This window comes from Lathyrus oleraceus, chromosome 4 (genome assembly GCF_024323335.1).
Source record: "Lathyrus oleraceus cultivar Zhongwan6 chromosome 4, CAAS_Psat_ZW6_1.0, whole genome shotgun sequence".
Classification (NCBI taxonomy): Eukaryota; Viridiplantae; Streptophyta; class Magnoliopsida; order Fabales; family Fabaceae; genus Lathyrus; species Lathyrus oleraceus.
Window position 1 is genome coordinate 459,297,890 of NC_066582.1, and position 19,359 is coordinate 459,317,248.

At 37.3% G+C, this 19,359-nt stretch overlaps 1 non-coding gene across 1 annotated transcript; it reads right to left on the minus strand.

The window, feature by feature from the left end:
- Positions 1–1,005: 1,005 nt before the first annotated feature.
- LOC127077677 (small nucleolar RNA R71) lies at positions 1,006–1,112 on the minus strand. The gene has a single exon (XR_007787462.1). It is a non-coding gene; the product is annotated as a small nucleolar RNA R71 (small nucleolar RNA).
- Positions 1,113–19,359: the final 18,247 nt, after the last annotated feature.

Here is a 19,359-nt window from a genome sequence, read left to right on the forward strand (position 1 = left end):
CTATATTTCTTAAAAATAGGTTTACTACTCTAACGCAATGCGCGCCTTTTTATAAGTGACAATAAGAGGGTTTGATTAGGGAGTACAACTCGGTTCTGAATACGCGAAAGCGACAATTCGTGTTAAATTTGTTCTTTTCAAAGTAGGAAACATTACCCATAAGTAGCTCTATTAGCAAGTACTTGGATTATCAATTGATTACGTGAATTACATTCGACCCTGTCTTTATTAATTATATTCTATTTCAATACTTTACTATTTTTATTGCACACTACAAAAACATTTATTTTGATTGCCTTTGATAAACACCATAACAACAGATAACGATAGCTTGACACTTGGTCTCTGTGGATACGATAATCTTTTATATTACTCTGACACGTTCGTATACTTGCGAACACCACATCAAGTTTTACTACGCATCAAGTTTTTGGCACCGTTGCCGGGGACCAATTTCGTCAAATTTCATTTTCCTGTTGTTATATTGTTTAGACTTGGGTTATTTCCCGCCGGTCGATGCGAAGAACTCTTAGCACCGGAAGTTTAAGCTTAGTAAACCCTCTGGCGGAACCTGAACGTTACGCTCGCGCACGTTTATTCTTTCATAGAATTAAGAGAGCTATGGCCGAAGATCAAAACCAAAGACCTCTTAAGGACTTCGCTCAACCATCTAACGAAGAACCTAGTTCTAGTACAGTAAACCCAATCATACCAGCTAATAATTTTGAACTTAAACCATCCCTATTGCACTTAGTGCAACAGAGACAATTCGCGGGTCTCGCTACCGAGAACCCTAACCAACATTTAAAAATATTCCTTCAATTAGCAGATACTTTTAAAACCAATGGAGCTTCTCCTGAGGCAATACATTTAAGATTATTTCCTTTTTCCCTCAGAGATAAAGCTCTATCATGGTTAGATTCCCTTCCACCCAATTCCATTACGACTTAGGATAACCTTAGAAGAGTTTTTCTTGCTAGATATTTTCCCCCGAGTAAGACCGCCGTTCTTCGAAACCATATAACTAGATTTTCCCAAAACCATGGAGAATCGTTGTTCGAAGCTTGGGAGAGATATAAAGAGTTGTTACGAGCATGCCCACATCATGGTTTAGAAAATTGGTTAATCCTTCAAACCTTCTATAATGGACTTCATTATAACACAAAGATGACCATCGGCGTTGCCGCAGGCGGTACTCTGATGAACAAACCTTACCCTGAAGCTAGTGCCCTCATCGAAGACATGGGTCAAAACCATCAATCATGGGGAGTCGAACGAGCGACAGTTGAGAAAAAGGAAGCCCAAAGAGGAGTGCATGAACTAAGCTCTATAGACATGATGCAGGCTAAAATGGACGCATTAGCCCTTAAGGTCGAGCATATGTGCATAAACCCGAATACTGTAGCCGCAGTTTCGTCGGATTGTGAGATATGTGGAACCCAAGGACACCAATCCGCAGAATGCAGTCTATTGAATGAAACCCACTCCGAGCAAGTGAACTACACCCAAGGGAACCCATACTCGAATACCTATAACCCTGGATGGAGGAATCACCCGAACTTCTCCTATAAAAACAATAATCCTATTCAAAATAATGCACCTCTGAGACCTAGTTATCAAGCCCCTAGATCAAATCAACCTATGCAACTTGTACCACCAAAACCGAGGCTTGAGAAAATTATGGAAAATTTTATCACCGCTCAAACCCAACAAAACAAGGAGTTCATGAATCAAAACATCCATGTTAACAAATTGATTACTCAGTTAGGAACCAAGGTTGACCAAATAGTTACTCATACCAAGATGCTTGAAACCCAGATCTCTCAGGTAGCTTTAAACCAAGCCCCTCAGACTACACCTGGAGGACAATTCCCTGGACAACCTCAACAAAATCCGAGAGGACAAGCCAATGCCATTACCCTAAGAAGTGGGAACGCTTATGATGAGCCACCAAACCCAAGATTAAGTGAACCCAAAACTTCTAAGGAATGTACCAAACCCCCGGACGAAGTAAAGGAACCAGAGGAATCTGAAAATCAGGAAGGTCGAGATAAAGGAGAAGAACCTAAAGATAAAATTTACGTACCACCCCTACCATATAAACCACCTATACCATATCCGCAAAGACTCAAACAAACCCAAACTAATAAACAGTACCAAAAATTTATTAAAGTTATAGAAAAACTTCATGTAGAAATCCCTTTCACAGAAGCCATCACCCAAATACCTTCTTATGCAACGTTTCTGAAAGACATCCTTACCAATAAACGTAGACTTGACGATCCGAAGCCTTTGGAATGTAATGCTATTTCCGAGGAAAAATTAGCAAAGAAAGATAAGGATCCTGGAAATTTCTCCATTCCTTGCCTTTTGGGTAATCATGTCATCGAAAAAGCTTTTCTAGACTTAGGAGCTAGTGTGAGCTTAATGCCTCTAGCAGTTTTTGAGAGGTTAAACTTAGGAGAATTACAACCCACTAAGATGTCACTTCAGTTAGCCGATAGATCTGTCAAATATCTGATAGGCATTTTGGAAGATGTTCCTGTTAGGATAGGTCAGTTATTTATCCCTACTGATTTTATCGTAATGGACATCAAAGAGGACAATGATATACCAATCCTTCTAGGTAGACCATTCTTATCGACTGCAGGAGCCATAATAGATGTCAAGAAAGGAAAGTTGACATTTGAGGTAGGTGACGAGAAAATAGAATTTATACTTTCGAAATTTCTTATGGCACCTGTGATGGGAGACTCGTGTTATGCCTTAGATATCATTGATGAATGTGTTAGAGAATTAGAACAAAAAGAAATTATAAAAACAATTAAGTTACCATCAACCCCCATAAAGGAAGATGATGACTTTAAAGAACCTTACATCGATGATAACCTTTACGAATGTTTATCCCTTACCCCAGATCCTATGCCATGCCCTAAGAAACCAACCTTAGAACTTAAGGAACTGCCTAAGAACCTGAGATATGAAGTTCTTAAGTTACTTGAGGCAGGTATAATCTATCAGATCTCGGATAGTAAGTGGGTGAGCCCTGTGCATGTAGTACCTAAAAAGGGGGGCATCACAGTCGTGCAAAACGATAAAGGCGAACATGTAGCAAAACGTTTAGAAGGAGGATGGCGGATGTGTATAGATTATAGAAAATTAAATAAAGCAACTAGGAAGGACCATTTCCCTTTACCATTCATAGACCAGATGTTGGAGCGTCTAGCCAGACACTCTTACTTCTGTTATTTAGATGGATACTCTGGGTTCTTCCAAATACCTATTCACCCCGAAGATCAAGAGAAAACTACCTTTACATGCCCTTATGGAACTTTTGCCTACAGACGAATGTCGTTCGGCCTCTGTAACGCCCTAGCTACTTTCCAACGCTGCATGATGTTAATCTTTGCAGATTACCTAGATGGTATCATGGAAGTGTTTATGGGCGATTTCTCGGTTTGCGGATTCAATTTTCACAATTGTCTTGCTAACCTTGAGAAAATCCTGGAGAGATGCGTGGAGGTGAACCTCGTGCTAAATTGGGAAAAATGTCAGTTCATGGTGACCGAAGGAATAGTTTTAGGACATATAGTTTCTGAAAAAGGTATAGAGGTAGATAAAGCTAAAATAGAAGTTATAGAAAACCTAAAACCCCCAAAAACCATCAGAGAAGTCTGAAGCTTTCTTGGACACGCGGGATTCTACCGGCGTTTTATTAAGGACTTCTCCAAAATAACTAAACCCTTAACCAGACTTTTAATGAAAGATGCTGAATTCATTTTCGACGAAAAATGTAATGACACATCCAATCTTTTAAAGCAAGCATTAATCTATGCACCCATTATGAAACTGCCCGATTGGTCGGAACCTTTTGAGATAATGTGCGATGCTAGTGATTATGCAGTTGGAGCCGTTCTAGGACAAAGGAAAGATAAAAAATTACATGCCATTTATTATGCCAGTAGAACCCTAGATGCTGCCCAACATAATTACGCAACAACCGAAAAAGAATTACTCGTTGTAGTTTTCGCTATAGACAAATTTAGATCTTATCTAGTAGTAGCAAAAATTATTGTTTACACCGATCATGATGCCATTCGTTACCTATTAAGTAAAAAAGATGCCAAGCCCAGGTTACTCCGATGGATTCTATTACTACAAGAGTTTGATTTAGACATAAGAGATAAAAAAGGCACTGAAAATGTAGTGGCTGATCACCTTTCTAGGCTAGAACATCTAAAACCTGAACTAGTACCCATAAACGATGATTTCGCCTGTGATAGACTGATCGCTAGAGTAGAAACCATTGAAGACAATAACTTAGATCCTTATGAGCACCCCCAAAATTCCTTAGCAATAAGTAACGTAACCTGGTATGCAGATTTCGTTAATTACCTAGCTGCTGATATAGTACCCCCTGATCTTGACTACCACCGCAAGAAGAAATTCTTCCACGATGTGAGAAACTTCTATTGGGACGAACCACTCCTTTTCAAAAGGGGTAAAGATGGCATTTTTCGCCGTTGCGTTCTAGAAGAAGAGGTAAATAATATTATCGAGCATTGTCATTCTGCACCTTATGGTGGACATGCGAGCACCTCTAAGACATACGCCAAGATTCTTCAAGCTGGCCTATTCTGGCCTACCGTGTGGCGTGATGTCTATGCTTTCATTGTCAAGTGTGATAGATGCCAACGCACTGGAAACATTTCAAGACGAGATGAAATGCCTCTAAGAAACATTCAGGAAGTAGAACTCTTTGATGTATGGGGTATAGATTTCATGGGACCCTTTCCACCATCCTTAGGAAACAGGTATATTTTAGTAGCTGTAGACTACGTGTCTAAGTGGATTGAAGCTATAGCTGCACCCACAAACGACACTAGGGTAGTAATCAAACTATTTAAAAACTATATATTCCCTAGATTTTGAACACCACGTTTAGTCATAAGCGATGGAGGATCACACTTTATATCGAGAATATTTGACATACTTTTAAGAAAATATAGAGTTAGGCATAGAGTAGAAACACCGTACCACCCACAAACTAGTGGCCAAGTAGAAGTATCTAATAGGGAGATAAAACAAATCCTAGAGAAAACTGTTTCTATTTCTAGGAGAGACCGGTCTCAGAAGCTTCAAGAATCATTATGGGCCTATAGAACCGCTTTCAAAACCCCTATAGGAACTACTCCTTATCAACTAGTTTATGGAAAATCCTGTCACTTACCTTTCGAATTAGAGCATAAGGCCTATTGGGCCATTAAAACTTTGAATTTAGACTACCTAGCCGCTGGAGAAAAGCGTACCCTAGACATTCATAAATTAGAAGAGCTTAGGCAATCTGCCTACGAGAATGCAAAAATATATAAAGAGAGGACAAAAGCCTATCACGACAAAAGAATAGTAAAGAAAAACTTCAATATAGGCGATTCTGTTCTCCTTTTCAACACTAGGTTGCGACTCTTCCCTGGAAAGCTACGTTCAAGATGGACTGGTCCTTTTGAAGTATCCAAGATTCTGAGATCCAGAGCCGTAGAAATCAAGAACGATACCTGTAGTCCATTCATTATAAATGGACAAAGACTGAAGCTCTACGAAGGAGGAGACATTCCAGCATACTACTCGAGCCACACCTTGATTGATCCACCAATTCCTACTACTATAGAAGCCACTCAAGGTTCCATTATAGGTAACCTTCGAGACGTGAGGACCGCTCAGGATGCCCTGCAGGCAAGGATGGATCAGAGAGACCGTCGTCGTACCCGATCTCGTCGTCCACCTCAGGATGGCGAGGGCACTAGTGGTCAGCAATAGGTTGCCAGGTAACTCTTCCTTATCTTATTTCGAAACATTGGGGACAATGTTCGATTTAAGTGTGGGAGGAGACTCTATCGTCTTTTCTTTATTGTTTTTCTCGTTTTTTCTTTATCATTTTTATTTGCTGTTTTTAGACTGTTTATTTCCTTTTAATTGTTTAATTTCCCTTTTAGTTGTTTATTTTTCTTTTTAGCATAATGCATGAGTCTGACGAGTCACCAAATATAGTAGATCCTTAGTACAATCCTACCTCCCCATACCTTTAGCCCCACAAAAAAAATTTTGCAAAAGAAAATAGTGTTATTTCGTAAGTTTTCAGGTTTTAAGGACATGTTTTGAGTAAGGATGCGGTGACTTGGGAGAACTTTGTGAAACATCAGTATCTGTTTTAGCACCATAAGCTTCGTAAATATAGGAATCATTCCCGAAACCCCATATACCATGGCCTTAATCATCATTTCCGTATAAGTCCTTAGTAGTTTATCTCAGCAGTCAGCTTCGGCCTACGCATCCTCTACGTAGGGGACCGATGCAAATAAGTGAATGATCCAGAAAAACAAAAAAATAAAAGAAAGCAAAAAGGCAACTCCGGTATAGGTGACCCTCACAAAGTTATTTAAACCAAAGAATTGTAAGACATTGCTACAAAAAGAAAAAGAAAAAAGAAAAAGAAAAAGGAAAGCAGTACTCACTACTAGTTGGTTCAGAGGTATCTGGCACTGAACTCGGTAGGGCGGATTACGATCCGATCCCCCACAACTACAGTTGGGTCCAATAAAAGGGTTTACACATGTTTATGTGCCAGAAACTCCAAACTCTGATCATAATCACTAACAGGCAACTCTAATATGAAGCATGTACGGATAACGGGCTTAATGTGATTGCGCCTGAATGAAAAGGACACAAAAAGAGATGAAGAGGAAGGCCTAGGTATTGTGGGATAATATGGGTTGGTTAATATAGGAATGAAGTTTATGTCCGTATTCGCGGATTAGTGTCATCATGATACCCTTAGTTCACTCAGTTAGTACCTATCACTGCATCCCGACTTGAAATTAGAATTTCTACCTGAAGCACTCGTTTACACAAATTTTCTTTTATGAGCTTTTCAATGTTTTGCTTGAGGACAAGCAAAGGTTTAAGTGTGGGAGAGTTTGATCACACTAAAATTTACGTATTTTTTTACTCCGATTTCACATGCATTCTAGTTGTTTTATTATGATTTTATTGTGTTATTGCTATGTTTTTCTTTGTTTACAGGTTTTTACTTTAATCAGAGCCCCGATCGAGAAAAGGAGTGAAAAAGGGCTAAAAAGGGCTTGAGGATTGATTCCCAAGGAAACCCTAATTTCAACTGTGCATTGACTGTGCCTTGCTCATGAAGCAACCTCAACCTTTGATCAAATTTAATCCAGGTAAGTTATTTCATTCATTATTTTATGCATATATGAGCTTATGTGAGTATCCTCAATCATTCATTCATCAAGATTTGAAGTTTGGCCTTGAGAAGTTGATCAGTTAAGTCATCTGACTAAATTGTGGATCACAGAGATACAACTTTTGATGTGTTTGTTAAATGAAGATTACCCAAAGAAAAAAAGTGTTCTTAAGAACCATATGAACAACTTTCATGTTCATAAAAAATACATTTGAAACTTGGAAGGTCATCATTCATTTCAAAACATTATAGGTCATTTTGACTGAAACCCTGATTTTGGGTCAACTTCCCAAGGAACTAACTGCTTTATATTTGATGATTTTGAGGTGATCCCAAATGCATTGGAAATCTTAAGATGTCTACTTAAAATTTTATATTGGACAAAATTTCATAATCCTAAAAGAAACACATGTGATAATACAAAACATTATAGGTCACTTTGGACCTAAGCCATTGAATTTGAAAAATGTCCAACTTCAAGTGCCCATAACTTTCTCAAGAAAAATCCAAATGATGCAAAATTTAAGTCTAATTTTATCATATTGAAAAGAAATACAACTTTGATGTTGGAGGTTTTTCATTTGAGGCTTGCATCATTGAAACAGAAGGGCTTAAAGTTGCTTGTTTTTGGCAAATTTTTCAAAGGGGAACCTAAACATGTTTTGTACCCTAAACTTCACAACATGTTTTCATAAATTTCCAAACTCCAAATGAATTTTTTCCCAACATGACTTTTGTTCCTTATTTCAATAGCTTTCCAACCATTACTCACATGACCATTTTTGGATTTTGCATGTGGGAGTTTCAAAGAGCTTAATGTTTATGCTCATTTTTGGATCTTGTGCACGTCCAATTCAACTACATTTTATCTCAGCATGCATTTCCATTCATTCTTGGGCTTTGCACGCGCCTGTACAGGCCCATGCATGAAGGATCCAAGTTTCATGCACACGAGCCAAACACCACCTTGCATCCATTCCAGCTATAAATAGAAGCTCATGCTCATTCAAAAATCAACCTGAAGGAGATCTGAAACGCTGCTGGATTGAAAACCAAACCCTCGCCTAAAGGAATATCAGTTTTCTTTTTCAATTTGAAGCTTGAATTTCAACATCATTAGTTGATCTTCATGTCTTAATTCCTTAACCTTGCATCATCACCACACTACCAGATCAAAATTGGATCAAGAGCTTGGATAATTGGTGTTGTTTAAAGCTCCTTTTCAGAGGTATATCACCAAACTTTTTTGATTCAGATCTTGAAATATGATGTGAATTTCTTTGGTTTGTGTTGTTTTCTGAAGTCCTCAAGCTGGAGGCAGGCCAGTGGTGGTCTTAATTTTGCAAACCGTGCCATTTTAGATCAAGCACCATGATCTTCAGCTCATGTTTCTCTTTAAATAGGAACTTTGAGAATGATCCATGGTTACAGGGGTGATGTACATCACCTCAGCTTCATTTTGATACCTTGCTTTTTCATTTTCATTAAAGTTGAATTCCCTGCGTGTGGTGGCCGAAATCAGTTGTCTGGCTGGAGAAGATGGTGGTTTCCACCACCATCCCCACGTGGAAGCCTCAGATCCATCAGATCTTGCCAAAACGTTTTAATCGTGTCCTTTCATTTGGATGACTTATTTTAATTCCATTTGTTACGCGCTTGACCAAGGATCACCATGTGACCGCACCTCTGAACCCTCATATCATGGCCACGTCATTTAATGAATCATCTAATTGCGCTGTTTTTTTTTCTATTTTCCTTATTTCTGTTTTAATTTCATTTAATTTCATTTTATTTTCAAAAATTCGCATATATTTTATTTGAAGTCACAAAAATATGAGACCAATGCCAAAAAAATTCTTGAAAAATCTAGTTTCATATTTTGATTTGTAATTATTTTTGTGACTTCATTTAATATTGTTTGTGAATTATTTTGTTTTTAATAGTTTTAATTCATTTTAAAATACTTTTTGATACCTGAAAAATCCAAAAATATTTTCTTAACACATATGGATCATGGTGAGTCAATGAAAAATACTCTCATCAATTTCTTAATTGATTTGAGATTTATTTGAGATTTTAATTCATTTGTGTTATTTTTCATTGTTTTTAATTGTTTAAAAATAGTTTCTGATTTCAAAAATTATTGAGAAAATTTGTCAAACCTTGTTTGACCATGTTAGACCTATGGGAGTTTAATTGGACATGTTGAAGTTGATTTGAATTGAATTTGAGGTTTGACCATATTTTGTTTATTTTATTTTACATTTTATTTTTAATTCAAAAATACCAAAAAAATATGTTTGACTTGTTGACTTCTAATCTTCATTTCTCTTTTGTTTAGCATTGGTTAATGTTGATTTGATTCACTTTTGACCAATTGTGTTTGACATTTGAATGTTCTTTCCATCCATTTCATCTTCATCACATTTTATTTTTTATTTTGGCCAATGAGTTAATGTCTTATGGTTGGTCTTGACAAATGAGAGGTTTAACCTTCGTTGATCCAAATCAAACTCAACTTGATCCAAGATCAAGTGAGTTGCTTTGTGTCCAAGATAGGTTGCTTCTTGGTCAAGCAAAAAACCTAAAGTCCATACAAGGTCTTTCCTCTTTTCTTTTGGCATGACAAGTTGTAGGAGCTTGGCTTACTAGTCATGATCTCTAACTTGTGTTTATTTGCCTTTATTTTATTGACCGACCTCAGATGGGTGTCGCTACTACATTAGTCCATTTACGATTGCTTAACATAACGCTAAATTGTCTTATGACAAACTAACATAACCACTAATTACTAACTTTAATTTGAGCATTTAATTTCTTGCAATTTACCTTAATAAAATTTATTTCTTGCTCATTTATTCATATTGTTTTTCCCTTTGCTCATTTGAGCACATACTTTATGTTTATGTCATTTTCCTTTTGCTCATTTGAGCTCATTATTGTATATAAATATATTGTTGCTTTGTGTTGGTTTTACTTTTGTTTTTTGTGAACCCAATGCAAGAAGGAGAAAGGACTTAGAATTTGGCCATACCCATGCTTAAAGGAGTTCAAGAGCAACTAGGTCTCATGCCTTTAGAATGCTAAATTTCAAAGTTGACTTCAAAGGACATTTTTCCAAAACTTATTCTTTGTCCATTCCTCTTATTGTGTTGTGAACTTTTTGATGTTTGCTCTTGTGTGATAGGGATTCCATCTTGAGATAGTAAGAAGCACCATTGTCATGAGTAGCCAACTTAAGAGAGACATGCCAAATGGAGATCCTAGGTGGTTGAATCTAAATTATGTGATTGCTTGTTGTTTGCTAAGTCCGAAGGAAAGGAGCATCTTAAATCATCTTTATGATTTCAAGAAAAGGAACTCCAAGGGTTTTATCTCTTCTCTTATCTTTTTATGCTTTAGGACTAGCCTTTCTCTTCTTCTCCTCACTCTAACCCAAGCCAAACTCTTTTTGTGCAAACTTAGACTTTGTTTCAAACTAGAAACCTAGGCCTTATGCCTTTGACTTTTCAAAATATTTTCATTAATTCTCATTTGTGAATAAACCTTAATTCAACTTTGACTTCATTTTGTAAATAAATCTCACTTATAAATACAACTCACTCAATTTGATTTTGTGGTTCCTATGGCCATCTTTGTTAAAACTTTTCATAAACACTAGTCCTAGGTTTGAGTTATCATAGTGGTTGATATAAACCTCACTTTATCCTTAGTGATTGGACAATAAGTCTTCCATACTTATTATAGGGTTACCCCCTCCCTAGTATGTTGAAGCTCTCCTCACATGGTGGATTGTTGGTTTAGGTTGAGTTTTCTCCCTTTGATAACAAAAGACCTTAAGGCTTTTGGTCAAATCAATTCACCAATCTTTGAGATTTTTACCCCGAACTATGAGGTTTTGATCCTACCTGTGTGATGGTACGTAGGCAATGGGTTCATCCATTCAAACAACAAAATTGTAAATATAATTCATTCTCTTCTCATCCCCCAATCCTTTGCACATATTTTCATAAATACCAACCTACAACACACATTTGCAAAAAAAGGTTCCCTTAGAGTACTGTAGCGGGGTATTCGTTACCATTAGAGATATTGATTAAATCCAAGGTAAATCATACAAGTCGAGTCACCACCGCACTTCTATTTATCCAAAGGAATGGTTAGAAAGCGAACAAAAACCTAAAAGTTTTATCGAATCAAAAACTAGTAAAAATGTCAGAGATCTGGGTAAGGGGATTGGTTATGCAATGGGAAGGTGTTAGGAACCCAAAACATCCTAGGTACTCCTAGGGAGCCCTTTTCATATTTGTTGTAAGGTTGTTGTTTTTTTTGTGAAAATTTATTTGTGCAAACATGATTGAAGAGATGAGAAGAGAATGTACAAATTATTTACATTTTGTGTTTGGATGAATGAACCTATTGCCTACGTACCATCTTAAAAAAGATTAGGATCAAAATCTCGTAGTTCGGGGTAAAAATCTCAAAATTAGTTGGTGAATTGATTGGTCCAAAAGCCTTAAGGTCTTTTGTTATCCAAGGGAGAAAACTCAACCCAAAACCACAAATCCACCATGTGAGGATAGCTTCAACATGCTAGTGAGGGGTTAACCCTATAATAAGCATGGAAGACTCATTGTCCATCACTAAGGATATAGGTGAGTATTACATCTATCTCAAGGATAACTCAAACCTAATAGCTAAACGTTATGGAAAATTTGATTAAGAAAGTGGCCATTGAAACCACAAAAAAGACATTTGAATGGGTTGTATTTACCAATGAAAAGTATGTACAAAATATGGTCAAAGTTGACTTAGAAGCTTAATTCAGAATAAGTGTTATGAAAAGAAAGTTTGGAAATCAAAAGCATAGGGCTTATGTTTCTAGTTTTGAAAACAAGTGTTAAATGTTTGCACAAAAGTTTTGGCTTGGGTTAGAGTGGAGGGAAGAAGAAGAAAGACTAAAGTCTTAAGCATACAATAGGTGAGGGACAAGAAGCAAAACCACAAATGGAGTTCCTCTCTTGAGATCATATTGATGATCCAAGTAGCTCCCATCCTTTGGAATAAGCAAACACATAATCATAAACTCAAGCAATCAACAATCAAATGAACTCTTGGAAGATCACTCTCTCTTAGAAGCTCATGGCAATGATTCCTCAATTTGGCTCAATGTTGGAATCCCTAGCACAAAAACACACACATCAAAAGGTTCTATTAATAATCAAAGAATGGACAAGAGGGAGTTTAGAATATAGTCCTTTCAATGTTCATCTTCAAGCTTTAAGCATTCTTAAGGCATGAGGCCTAGTTGCTCTTTGACATTTTAAGCATTCTAAAGGTATGAGGCCTAGTTGCTCTTCAAACTCCATTAGCTTGGGTAAAGTCCTAAAGTCTAAGTCCATTTAGTCCAATTCTTTGCATTTGGTTCACAACAAACAGACAAACACAAGCACAAAAGATATATACACAATTATATGCTCAAGTGAGCAAAAGGCAAATTACATTAACATAAACATGTGCTCAAGTGAGCAAAGGGAAAAAAGCAAATGAATAATATGTTCAAGAATAATAAATTGCATAAATGTAAAGTGCAAAAAGTAAAGGTTAATGGTTAATGGTTAGTGTTAGTAGTTAGTGTGCCATAAGGCAAATTTAGCGCTATGTTAAGCAATCGTAATTGGACTTATGTAGAAGTCACAACTATCTGAGACCGGTCAATAACAATGTAGGCAACAACACAAGTTATAAGTCTTGATTAGTGAACCAAGTTCCAACAACTTGCCATGCCAAAAGAAGAAAAGAGAATTGATCTTGTATTGGTTTAAGTCCTTTGCATGGTTTAGGAAACAACCTATCCTTAATGCAAAGCCATTCACTTGATCAATTGATCAAGATGAACTAGATTTGGATCAAGGAAGATTAAGTCTCCCCAATCAATGCTAACTTATCAACCTTCGACTCATTGATCAAAAAAAGAAAAGAAGAAGAAGAAGAAGAAGAAGATGGATAATGAAAAGAAATAAGTGCATTAAATGAAATAGCATGTACCAATAAACAAGTGTTGACCAATGACATTGAGGATCATGGTCAAACAATCAAAAACAAAAGTGAGATGAAGATTGGAAGTCAATTAATGAATAACATATTTTTTGGCATTTTTAATATTCAAAATAAACTTGAATTAAAATAATAAAGGAAGGTCAAACTTCAAAATCACCTCAAATCAACCTTGAAGGGTCCAAGTGATTTATCCTAAGTTCAACTAGGTCAAACAAAGTTTGACAAAAATTTTCAGCATTTTTAAAAGTCAGAAACTATTTTTAATCAATTAAAAATTGAATAAAAATAACCTAATTGAATTAAAATCTCAAATAAATCTCAAATCAATTAATAAATTGATGAGAATATTTTTCATAGATCCATCATCATTCAAATAGGTTGAGAAAATATTTTTGTATTTTTTGAATATCAAAAACTATTTAAAATGAATTAAAAATAACCAGAAAAGAGAAAATTCACAAAAAATATCAAATGATGAAATGAAAAATATTAAAAATCATTTTTAGAAACTAGAATTTAAATGGAGAAGAATGCATTTGGTCCCATATTTTTTGGAATTAAAATGAAGAAGTTATGAATTTTTGAAAATAAAGGAAATAAAAGAACTAAAATCAGAAATTAAGAAAAGAGAAAAAACCAGGAGCGTCTGATAAAGCCTCATTAATTGACGTGGCTGATCAGACGCTTCACATGCGCGCGCTCATGGTGGTCTCCAGTCAAACACGTCACACAAGGCATTATTAAAAGTCATAAGATCCAAAGGTTTTGGGATACAAACTGGATATCAGATCCAAGGGGTCATAATTGATCTGGCAAAGAGACGGTGGTGTACACCACCGTCTTCTCCGGCGAGCTCCGGTGAGACTCAAAAATTGCAGAAATGCAAATGTTCACCAAAACGGGCGATCTAGGTACCGTTCGAAAGAGGAAGTGATGTACATCACTCCTGTACCACTCACTTCCACTCTAGATTCCTATAAATGGAGAAATCAGAGATGGAAGCATGATGGTGTTCATCATGAACTTGCTTGATTTCAAAAATTAAACACACAACAATGATGCCTCTATAGAGAGAACTTCAGACAACACAATATCCAGTTCAATAGGTCAAGGGATAAGGAGTTTCGAAGAAAAAACCAGTTGAAGTAAACCTTTCAATTGTGAAGATCTGAGCTCCTTTCCTTGGTTCCTTTGGCAAAACTGAAGTTCAATGGATCATATGATGGAGGTCTAGGAACTTTAGATCTAAAGATTCAACCAAATTCAGTTGAATTTTAGATCTGAAAAATTGAAGAAAATGTGAACTAGTTCCTTTAGGTATGGCAAGGTTTTGATTTCTGCAGCATTTCAGATTAATTCAGGGTCCTTTTGGAAGTGGGCAAGCATGTCTATTTATAGATGGAGCTGATGCAAAGCAAGGTGAACTTCGTGTGCATGAAAATTGAAGGCCTCCATGCATGGGCCTGTACAGGCGCATGGAGGGCCCAAAAGCCAATGCAAATGGATGCTGAAATGATTTTGAGAAGGTTTGGACGTGTGGTTTGCACTCCAATTGCTTGCATATAAAGTTTCACCATGAAATGCATAATTGGTCATAAAACTTCACCTCTTCGAAAGTGCCACTTAAAAGATGGAAACATAGGCATGTGGGTAATGGTTGGAAACGTCTTGACATAAGGAACAAATGTTATGTTAGGCAAAAACTCATTTGAAGTGTGGAAATTTATGAAAACAGGCCATGAAGTTCATAGTGCCAAACATGCTTTTGAGAATTTTGTCAAAATGAACCAACTTCAAGCCCTTCTGTTTTGATGATGCAAGCCCCAAATGAAAACACCTCCAACATCAAAGTTGCATCATTTGGATTTTTGATGAAGAAGTTATGGGCACTTGAAGTTGGACTTTTTTTTGCCTTTCAATGCATTTGGTTCAAAGTGACCTATAATGTTTTGCATTATCAAATGTATTTCCTTTGAGATTTTTAAATTTTGTTCAACATAACATTTGAATTAGACACAATACTATTTCCAATGCATTTGACCCCACCTCAAAATCATAAAAAATGAATGAGTTATGTTCTTGGGAAGTTGACTCAAAATTAGGGTTTCAGTCAAAATGACCTATAATGTCTTGGAATGGGAGATCACCTTCCAAGATTCAAATCAATTTTTGATGAACATGAAAGTTGTTCATATTGTTCTTAATAGCATTTTTTATTTTGGGATCATCTCCATTTGACCAACACATAAACAGTTAGGTCTCAGTGCATTTCAAAATAGTCAGATGAATTGACTGATCAACTTCTCAAGTTCACAACTCATACCTTGATGAATTAATGATTGAGGGCACTAAATAAGTTCAAATATGCATGAAATGATGAGTTGAAGAACTTCCCTTGATTGCATTTGACCATGGGCTGAGGTTGCTTCACTAGCAAGGCATTGTAGGTGATCAGATGAACTTAGGGTTTCCTTGAGAAACAAACTTCAAACCCTTTGACTTGATTTGATCAAAATGATGAATTGAGATACTAGGGAGGCATATTTTATGGATGAGAGCTTGGGGATCCATTGCCAAGCTTGCCTTCATCTTCTCTTGGCCATATCTTTGTACCAATGATTTCCTTGAAGCTCTTGATCTTGTGATTGCTCAAGCTACAAACAAAAGATGTTAGTGACATATTTTCATGCTTTTGGTTAGTAAATAAAAATGAGAAAAGCAATATTATACAATTGAAGCACACTTGGTGATCTCAAACCACTCACAAGAGGTCTCACCCAAAGGCAAAGGGAACCAAAATGCTCATGACCCTTGAGGCTTTGCAAATGCAATGTTATGATGCCATGAGGGATCTTAGGGACAAAATTGGGGTCTTACAGATGCCCCTATTTAAGGTCATTCTAGCCGGAGAAGTGAAGGTTAAAATCTTCGTTTCAACGAGGTAGAATGGGCTTAAATAATAACAAAGAGACGAATTTTGGTCTCTAAGAGACCTCATGATGCAAATGTACGTATGCAAAATGTAATACTCTGTTGGAGATATGTGTCCACAAAGAAAAGAAAACAGGAGAAACTGATAATCCATATGAGTAGTACGCTCACGGGACAGAGACTCTAAGGACTCTTATGGGGATAAGAAAAGGAACAAGATGCGTGAGCAGGTCACGACTCAAAGCTTGGCGAGCAGAAATCAATGGAAAGACCCAAGCTGACTCGAAGATGCGTGTATTGGGGAGTATGCCAATACAGCAGAAATTATCCATAACGGATACTTCGGATAAAAATCCGGACCCAGGCTAGGAGAATCCACTAAGGGACTTTGCTGGGGAAAACCCAAACAAAACTCCTCTAGGGAAGCAACAGGATGAGGTATTACCGGTTACTGGGTAATAAGCTCAACGAGACATGTGATATGAACACCGGTATAAGGGTGAGAGGACAACATGCTCGGGAAGAATGAATATCTAAGACCGGTATAAGGGTGAGAGATATCAAACACCCGAAATCATCTGAGGAAGACCTAAAAAGGTATACTTCAGCTCAGGAAAATCTGACTCCGCAAGGGGACAAAAAGTCGTAATAGGGAGCAGGGAGGTAGGAACACTAGGGATACCGGTTACTGGGCATATAATAGGTGACCAACCAAAGCGTGAATTGGGGAATATTCCCAAGACACTCATCATCCAAACGAGGGCTAAAAGCAAACTCGATTATAGGATGGACATTCGATTCCAAAAAAATAAATAGGGATACGAATCTTACTCGACTGGGGAAGAACAAAAGGCTTCGACCAAAGAGTGCATGAGATATATTATCTATTACCGTTAGAACATAGATAATATACTCACATGGAAGATTATCCACAACCGGTTACTGGGTTAATAAAGGATAAATCGACCGAATGGAGATGACACCGAGATACCGAATACTAGGTATATAGTGATGACCAATCCAGGAGGAAGAAACAATCGTTACCAACAGAAGGGTAAATGATAGATGACTTGCTGGGGATATATTGCTTTATCAGAGCAATTATTCAACACCGAATATTGGATAATGATAATCGTCAAGTAGGGGATTACATCTACCGGATACTGGGTAGAAAACCACGGAAAGGTAACCGTCATCGATTAGGATGAACAAAAGGTTAACTCTGCGAGGGGAAAAAATAGGGTTTACAACTACCGGCATGAGGGTAGAGAACCACGAAAATAGGACTTATAACCACCGGTATTAGGGTAGAAGGCCACAGACTCCGCCGGGGATAAGATGAATAATTACTGGTTACTGAGCAATCATTCATTTACACCACAAGGGAGTGCAAGAAGCAGCCAAAAGAGGCCAAATTTGAAACAAAACTTGTCCCTATGAGGATATAACCCAATGAGAAACTCCATCCCAATATATGTGTTAGGAGGAAACAGAGCAACCATCATCCACGAGGGTATAACTCAGTGGGGAACATGGAAGGAAAGATAAACACTTTCTACTTATGGGGATGACCCTATATGGAGAGATCAACCACCGACATCTGCTTGGGGAACGTAACACCCTCAAACAAGAGATAACCAACAAAGATATATGTCAAACAAATGCGACATGAATGTTATCAATATGCGCATATGTATGGTTTATGTATGATGAATGCTGACAAACAGACATATCTAACACAAACAAGTCCAACGAACAGGTACATAAACATCTGGTACTACATCTCAAGGAAAAAAAACCAGGACCACAAAGATCTCCGAAGGAGAATGAGCAAGACATTCCAGCTGGGGGCAAAGATCATCAAAATCCGCCATGGAAACACTCTACTGGGGAAATTATCAGAGGGGATCAGGGGACTCCGTGGGGAACAACCACCAAATCAGAAGTTTCCAAGGGTCATCAAACACTGTCCTACCAATGAGACCATATCTGCTGAGGAGGGAGAGAGGAACTACTCTGCTGAAAGGAAGAGGGATGAATAATCTTTCCTAAAACTCCGCTTGGAAGAAAAACCACAAAAAGCCCCAGAGGAAGAGGACATAAGCATGCCAAGAATAGGAACAAATGTCTCTCCCTGTCAAGAATCTTACCATATTTGGGAGAGCACTGAAGACATCCTCAGTATCCCCTCATCATTGTGAATGTTCACTTTGTTTAAAAACAAATTATGAAAGATTTGAATAAAACAATGATATTTTTCAATAAAAACATGCAAAACATTTGTTGGAATAGAAACAAGTAAGAGTGCAAATAATTGGATAAAGGCTCAAATTTATTTGATGGAATGGTAGTCTAGAAATGGCAAGACTCCATAGATCTTTTCAAATTTGAAATTGGTGATATATATTGGAAAAGGGCTACATTGAACATAATGATCATTTCTCCACCAATTCTGATACCGATGTATTTAAAGCTTTGGTTGATGATGAATGAGCGAGAACCTCTGACGGATGACAGTTGGAGAACAAAGTCTTGTAAGGATGCAGTTACTTGCCAAATCCCTAATTTTTGCCTAGATTGCCCCAGGGTGAGGTACTCAATCTAGCGGGATACATATATTCATTTTTCATGTCTCTAACTTTTGCCTGGATTGCCCTTTCGAGTTTTCAATCCACCGAGACGCTCATTTTTGCCTAAGCCGCCCTTTCGGGTTTACAACTTAGCGAGCTATTTTGTTTTAATTTTTTAGGCGAAGTATTTCTTGACTGCATCTGAATTCACAGGACGAGTGAAATCCTCCCCATCCATAGTTGTAAGTATCAATGCACCGCCTGAAAAGGCTCTCTTAACAACATATGGACCTTCATAGTTTGGAGTCCACTTGCCCCTGGAATCGGGCGCAAAAGACAAGACTTTCTTGAGCACAAAGTCACCTTCTCGGAACACACGAGGGTTGACCTTCTTATCAAAGGTTTTCTTCATCCTTTGCTGATATAACTGACCGTGGCACATGGAAGTCAATCTCTTCTCTTCAATCAAATTTAACTGGTCATAACGACTCTGAACCCATTCAGCATCACTCAACTTGGCTTCCATCAAGACTCTCATTG